Consider the following 8,693-nt stretch of genomic DNA (forward strand, 5'->3'; position numbering starts at 1 on the left):
CTCTTTCACTCCATATATTGTCTGCATGTCACGTCGGACTTTTAAAAATCTTTGCCATGATAATGCAAGGTATAAAAAGTGATTTGAAAATACACCAACAGTTCCACGAAGATTTGGGCGAAATTGGGCGATTGTCATTGTACTGGTTTCATGCCTGTCTGACTTCAAAAAGGCATTTTATGGGCTGCTCGATCGAGGTTGTCATTTTTAAAACGTGAGAGAAGCGTCCATCCTGGATTAATAGCATATAGAAGCACAATACTTTTCAGAGAAGGCAAAGGGGAAAAGCACAATCAAGACAATAAATACCCGTTGTTTCCTTTCAGAAAAAAGAAACAAAAAAGAAAACAAAATAAAATTTTAAAATCCTTTCTAGATTAATAGAAAGCTTCTGTTGCTGTTGTTGTTGTTGTTGTTGTTGTGTGTGTGTGTGTGTGTGTGTGTGCGCGCGCGTGTGTGTGTGTGTGTGTGTGTGTTGTGTGCATGCGTATTTTGTTGTTTTAAGCAAGATTCACACACCAAATCCACAATCACCTACCCCTGACAACCCTGATCTCGTGACACCTAGGAAAGACGGATATGTATTCTACTATGTGTTCTAAAACTCAGTACAGCACACAAACCTTCAACCAAAGCATTCATTCTCAGCAGGCGGGTTCCAGGTAATTCTGTGCTTTCTTATCATCGCTTTTCTCATCATCGGGACAATAAAAATTGGGAAATCAAAGAAAGAGTGCAAATGCAAAGAAATCTCTTCACATAGAATACGTAAAATACTTAGGCGGTGTGGTGGGGGGACACTATTGTCAAAGCACAACAGGAGGCAAAATATCCGACATTTCTCATTAGTTTATTCCTGAACAATGTACAATGTACAAAGATGGCATCTATTAACAGGACAAAAATGATGATTGCAATTGAATCGACCAAAGTATTTGGAAATAACATTATTGCCTAAAGTGCTAGAATACATGAGTAATTCTCAATCTTCCTTCTTTTTTTTTCAATAAAGAACAATGAGAATGCAAGTTATCGAAACGTAGTCCACAATTCCAACGCTGAATTACCGTGGTCGACAACATGAATAAAGCCACATCATGACAATAAGATTTGACCAAAAATAACTCTGATGTATTTTAAGAACACATGTTTACTGGACTGTTTAACAGTCTTCCTAATAAGCGTCAGACTACTATAGCGAACTTATACGGAGCATTTGCATTGCAAATATCCACAAATTGTTTTTCCCAATCAAATTTATCTGCTTCATGCACAAACACACACACACACACACACACACACACACACACACACACACAAACAAACAAACAAACAAACAAACCACAAAAAAGTAGTACAGTGTAGGTCTTCATTGCTTTCGGTAATGGTAATATCCCTCACAGCAACATATAACAATTCAAAAATAGTAGAATTACACCATATCAACTAAACAGAAAATCAGCATGTAAGTATTCCTCATACTGCTTGAAGATACAATAATACTTTATGGACATCAAATAATTAAATATATCTCTTCTCTTTTTTTTTTCCAAGGGGGGGGGGGGGAGGGGTCTACCGATATGACGTCGACTTGTTCATACGACTTGTTTTGTGGAACGGACTACAGACTGTACTTCGACAGTGCATGGAGCTCAATGTGGGGATGAACTCGGTAAACATGGATGTGGAATAAATTCCTTCCATCTCAGTAATGGTGTGACATTACCTGTATATAACCATGGAGCTCCTACAGTCTTCATAATACATCGTACCAGTCAGAGAATGAAAGTCATAATTAAACCATTGCAAACACAACACACGCACATACACGCACGCACACACACATACACACAGCACCGCAATGCAAATCATGTGGTCACATCGATGCAAGCTAATGGGTAAATAAATTGTACATCAATCACGATAAGACGCATGAGAAGCGGTATGCATTAATAACACGTTGTCGGAAGAGAAAATTAGCACGAATGATTGTCAGGAATTGCCTACGGCCGGTAATCAAAAACTTCTATTTTTTTCTCTCTCTTTCTCTCCCTAAAACGTAATTTTTTCTCTCTAAAATGTAATTCTATGCCCTCATGTCCCTTTCAACCTGGCAAAAGAACAACAGTTGTCGACTTCTCCCGGCCATATATCTTATTTATGTCCCACTACATAATAATAGTACATGTATAGTCTTTGTTACATTAAGGTATGATTTTTAAAGCTAAATTACATTGAGCGGAGGCCAAATTTTGATAGATATCAATGACATAACACCTGGGGGTCACTCTGAGCACTTAAGTGAGAAATGACGCCTTTCCTACTATCCAACTCCTTCCTCTCCTCGGAATACTCAAAAGGTCAATGACCCTCTATTGTATCAAAGCCCTAACAACAGGCACCAGAGGGGGTGTTTTCATTTTCTATTTTTTTTTCTATGACAGGTTTTGTCGCCCATTTCTGGCACCAAATTTTCCTAGCAGATGAACTCTCACCTGATCTTTGACACCAATTTGGGTTTATACAACATTTAATGCACACATTGATATAATCACTAGAAGAATGAAATGCTGAAGTTGTTCTCAAGTAATGCAAAGTCACATGCATGCTTGCACATGTAGTCTAGTCAAAGGCAAAAAAAAAAAGAATAAATCAGAGGAAATCATGATAATGTGGTAAGGATCAAATGTCAAAGCATGACAGGGCAGATAATATTATGAGCATGCATCCCCCAACAGCTTACACTTTTACGACAGTAAACGCATGTCTCAATTACTTTGGCCAGTTTGACAATCAATTGTACAAGTAATGGAATAAAATAGTGTCCACAATACAAAAATTACCTTTCATAAAGGCCCTTTTAGCAAAACATTCACTCCGGTTTCATATACAGCTACAAAAGGAATGTTTAAATGACTTGGACAATCATGTAAATTGAGGTCATGACATGAATACGTCACTGACACATACAACACTGGATACACGCTGTGAGTGCATGAAAGCAGTGTATAAGATCAGCCAATGTCATGCATCGTATAGGGCAAGCTTCTGCACAGACATCGCTAATATTGTTAACTAGGCACGTTTCCCAAACATACAAATAACACATACTGTCCCCTGCTTTAAAAGGACATCTTCTTTTTATTTTCGATACCACCTCATCCTTATCTGGGTACTTTTAAGTATTCCTAAAATAATGTCATCAATTCGAAAGGCAAAACATCAGTGCATCAAGAAGGCGTGCTAATCTTTGGTTTAACAGAATCAGTGCAGAGTATTTTTTTCCCCTTGACTTGATTAGGAATGTCAATAAATATTTGACCATGATTATCTCATCAGAATGAAAATAATAATAATAAAAATATCAATAATAATAATGATGATGATGATGGTGATAATAATAATAATAATAATAATAATAATAATAATAATAATAATAATAATAATAATAATAATAATAATAATAATAACAATAATAATAATAATAACAATAGATACTAGATAATAAAGAAAGAAACAAGCAAAAGAAAATATCTGTGTATATGTTTGCTTATCATGGTTCTAATGTTAACCATATCTTTGCTCATGAGATGACAGACAGTATTCAAGTTACAAAGTACATGTAGTGGGAAAAACTCAAGAACTCAAAACTGTTATTTCTTGAAATTTTCATATCAAAGTATTGAAATACAAGCAAAATATTCAACAAAAATATGAGCTCCAGAAATGACAAATCTGAACTATTATTTTGACCTAAAATCTGTGTATTTAACAGCTTCTCTATGGCTACTCCAGCCCATAACACTACAGTGCCTTTTCAGAGTCTTACAATTGAGAAAACAATTTTCTTCAAAAAAAAAATCACTGCCCTTGGATATGATTTTTCAAGGCAAGTTTTACTGATAAAACAGTTTTAAAGAAATCATTCAATATCTTTTATCATCATTCGTCCAACATTGCTCAAATTTCTTCTAAATGGTGTTGACATTTCATAACTTTCTAAATGAGATAATACAGATTTTAACTCATTGGCTTTTGTTTTAACAAAAAAAAAAAGAGAAGAAAAGAGAGCTAAATGAGACATCAAATGAAGGGTAGTCTAACCTACGTAAACTTAAATTTCAATCTGCACCTCTCTGATGCTAACATATTCTTTTAACTTTCTCACTGGGGTATAACAGTCAGGCATAGAAGGAAAACTACACGTGAATGCACGAGATCGGTGAAGAACATTCTGTCTAGAGTCCTGCAGCAGAACTGAGCAAATAATTTTGATGCTTCCTTGAAAAATAAATTTTGATATTCTGTAACTGAGTATTCTAATGTTTGCTTTCAAATACAGTAATGTTCAAAATCACACGATGAGTATTCACTTTTAGCTCAGAAAACTTTGGACAAATTTACTATCTGTGTATAATGCTTGTATTTCTGCTAGTAAGCACAGAGTGCCCCCCCCCCAAAAAACAAAAACAAAAACAAAACAAAAAACTTCAGAAAGACATCAAACTGGTTTTCTTTCAACAGGCATTTTGAACTCAGAGGTTGAGAATAGTGATGTAACAATTTGTACAAATATGATATATCATCCAATTTGGGTTTCGGCACATTTCATTGGTTATCATCTATCATATACAGTACCTGAATTGGAGCCCTCCAAAGAAAGTGATTTATTCATATTCCCAGTACACAAGTAATGCCCTCAAATTTGACAGAAAATAAGCCAAAAACATCAGTCAAAGACCACAAAAGGTATGGGCAATACATTGTAGAAAGAGAGCATGCGATAATTTCTTTAAACAGTAAACACACTCCACGACATATCTATTTTCTCTTTAACGTACTGTGGCAAAATATTCTGACACTTTCTTCAGCAAATTTCAAAAGCAGAATTTTTTTTTAGATACAGTACCATCTCACCCAAAAGTACCCCAAATTATGAAGCAATACATAAAAAACTAGAAATGTCGCTTTGGCGACTGGTAAGCCTCCGCCATAATGCATGATTTTCCCAATAGGTCTAGATAGTACATGTGGACAATGTGTGATTACATTTTCACAAAATTGGCAAAATATTGAAATGACAAGTTTGTCACAAATGTGTTGAATGTTCACCTTCCTTGACCTAGGTTTAATTGGATGAATAGGAGAGCATGTATCTAGGGATTTAAGGACTTTAACTCGACTTTGACCCATTCATACATTTAGGCATCGAGTAATTTTCAAGGTACAGGTGTGGAGAAAAAGTGCAATTTCTGAATTGAATAGTAAATTGTTACCATTTTCATCTGGCCCTTGACCCTAAAATTCATAAGATAATCACTTTCAGGTAGAACATGCATAATATGTACTAAGTTTCAAGATAACTTGAGCCACTTGCGAGATATGGAGGAAAAAGTTAGTTCAGCACTTTCACTTGATCTTTGACCTTTTGACCTTTGAGGCAAAAAAAGAAGAAAAAAAAAACTTTCCAGAGAATTTCTATTAGGTTACACATGTATGCATACACCAAGTGTAAAAAAAAAAATAACCCTGCTGGCATTGCATGATAGGAGGGAAATAGTACAATTTTGAAGTGTTGCACTTGACCTTTGACCCCTGACCTTTTACCCCATGAACCCTACATTCTCTAGATAATCACTTCCAGTCAGTATATGTATATACTATGTTCCATGAAGATACCTTGAACAATTTTCCAAGGTATGGAGAAAAAAAAAAGAAGTTTTAATATTTTTACTTGACCTTTTGACCTTTGACCTTTGACCTCATGACCCAAACTTTCACCAGAGAATCTTAATTGGGTAATACATGTATGCACTAAGTTTCAAGAAAATATCTTCAGGCATTCAATAGATATGGTGGAAATAGTGAAATTTTATGTATTTGACCTTGACCTTTTGACCTTTGACCTTGAGCATGTGCACCCAAAAGTTGATAGGCACAACTTCACCCCCTAATACACATACATGCCAAGTTTCATTAGGATACCTCAACAGGTTTTGATAGTTACCTTGTCCACATAATTCATTACGGACGGACGGAAGGACGGACGGACGGAAGGACGGACGGACAGAAGGACGGACGGACAGACGGACAACCCGAAAACATAATGCCTCCGGCACCACTTCGTGGCGGAGGCATAAAAAAAAAGAAAATAGAATAGAGAAAAAAATTATACCCCCTAGACATGACATAGGAAGAAGAATGATAGGAACAGTGTTTGCAGAGAAATGCTCAATAAATACTACAGAGCTTGCCCTCCCTCGTATACCATTCTGGTCACTGCATTACCTGTCAAACAATAAATATAGACAATAAAACTGTACAACACATGCAAGTATAAGTAAAATAGTATACCTTACATTATCATACACCATCAGCTGCACTTGAATTACCAAATTTACACATTTCCAAACCATCACCTCAATGCCACGGTGACAGACAAAAATGAAAACAAAATGAGAAAAAAAAAAATGGAGAGAGATTCCCAATCAAACACTGTGGGGGGAAACCCCCCATTCACAAGACCTCAGGGGAATACCCCCACAGTGAACACCCATCAATATACAAAATATTTGAAATTTTTAAGTACAAATCGCAAAGTCTGTCTCAAAACGCCTTGCTTCTCCCTTGCTGATTTTAACAGCAATGATAACACTCATGATGCTGATAACATGATGCTGATAATGATAACACTCATGATACTCATGATGATGAGTATTTTCTCCACCCTAGTGAAAAGGCAAGAGTATGTTCATACCTTGCAAAGAACTTCAATACATCGGAGATGTTCTCCGATCTTGTCATCATGCCATGGTTAAGTGTATTCACACGAGTCAGGATCCCAATGGCTATCCTCACACAATGTCCTTGTGGTTATTGCACTGTGCTAACAACACCTGTGCACACAGTTGGACCATTTCTTTATTGCATGATATCCCCTTTTCTCTCTCTCTCACACTCCTTCTCTATCTCTCTATCTCTTTCTCTTATCTCTCACTTTGGCAGATATTGAAATAAAGAGAGGAGTCTCAGTGAGGATGAAAAAAACAAAAGGAACAAAACAAAAACAACCGTAAACCAGACAACCACTGATTCTGACACAGTTTGAATTAATATCAAGATCATTTCTTGCCACAATATCTCCATGGCACAGGAGGACAGGCATCTTGGCACAGGTATTTGTAACTTTTTTGGCATACTAGAGGCTGTCAAAGATGGGTCCTGTTTCATAAAGACTTACAACTGATCTTACGCTCGATTTATTGAGCATCACTCGGTGAATCTAGCGTAAAATCAATCCTGTCCGTGCGTCTCTTTAATATAGACACTGACGCTTGATTTAAAGCACAGATTTGATAGCAGATCGAGCGTAACTATTTTTTGAATTGCATCAATCGCAAGATCAATCTTACAATCAATCTCAATGAAACAGGCCCATGAATTGGTGTTTTACGACCGCAGATGTACACACACTGTCACAAATTTTTCTATGTCACAGTGCAGTTTTTAAGCACTTCTGCATAAAAAGCATCAATCTCAATTTTGTTTCCTCACAAAAGTTTTTATGCGAAGATTGTTGCCAAAGATGTACTGCTGTTTCTACAAAGCTTTTGGGGCCTTTTTCTCAAGAACATTTCCTAAGCATTATACACAAGTTATCACAGTATTCAATACATATAAAGTTGATGATTGTATCATAAACTCTAGCATAATACCTTACTGCAAATGCAATGAATACATGATCAATGAAATTGAATTGAATATTAAATGTTCGGAAATTGCAAAACGACGGAAAAATACAGAAACCTCTGGTTTCTAATCCAATGATGTCATCACTTTGTAACCTGGACAAATCCAAGAAAAAAACTAGCTACGAATTAGCAGCAAACACTAAATTACATAACTCCGTAACACAATGGACCAATTATGCACAGAAGCTGGCAAGAGGGTCATTCAACACAATATAGGTATTCTTGTATTCTGCAGCCTGACTAGATTACGATTCCACCAAGACATTGATGACTTTATTTGTCAACAGTCTAATAATAATGGGTCATGCATTTCAAGAAATGAGCCTCATTTAACTGCCAGAGAGGAGGGATAGTGTTTCTATGCCAACACTTACATGAAAATCTGCAGAAAGCGAAAACTACTGGAGACAATTATGTATGTAAAACACACACATACAAGCCCCATGTTTATCTATAGATACTTCCAGTTTTCAAAAGACATTGAAAAGCAAGGAGAGAAAAAAAAAATGTATGCGCTTCAGCAAGATGCAATATTGCTCATTCTATGCCTCACAAAATTGGTTGCTTTGCTGGGCCATACAAAAGCTGGTCTCTGTCCACTTTTACAGATATGACTTTTACCAGCAGCAGTCCAGCTTTGTGGTATATGTTTGCATTGGTCAAGCTGACCACAGCTGACCACACTGGTTCCTCCCGTCATTCTCCTCCTCCTCCTTCTCCTCCTCCTTCTCCATTCTTTGCTCCCCATATTAAAGACAACAATATTGGCCCTTCTGTCTATCCCTCTCAAATTTCTCTATCTGTGCAGTATCTCACTTCACCTTCTGATCTAAACATGAGGCTAGATCATCCTCATCACATGGCACCTCCACAACACGTCTGGAGAACAGTGAAGCCAGCCTATACTCCGATCAACAACTAGCCATCTATCGACGCCCTGAC

This window comes from Diadema setosum, chromosome 19, assembly GCF_964275005.1.
Source record: "Diadema setosum chromosome 19, eeDiaSeto1, whole genome shotgun sequence".
NCBI classification, from domain to species: Eukaryota; Metazoa; Echinodermata; class Echinoidea; order Diadematoida; family Diadematidae; genus Diadema; species Diadema setosum.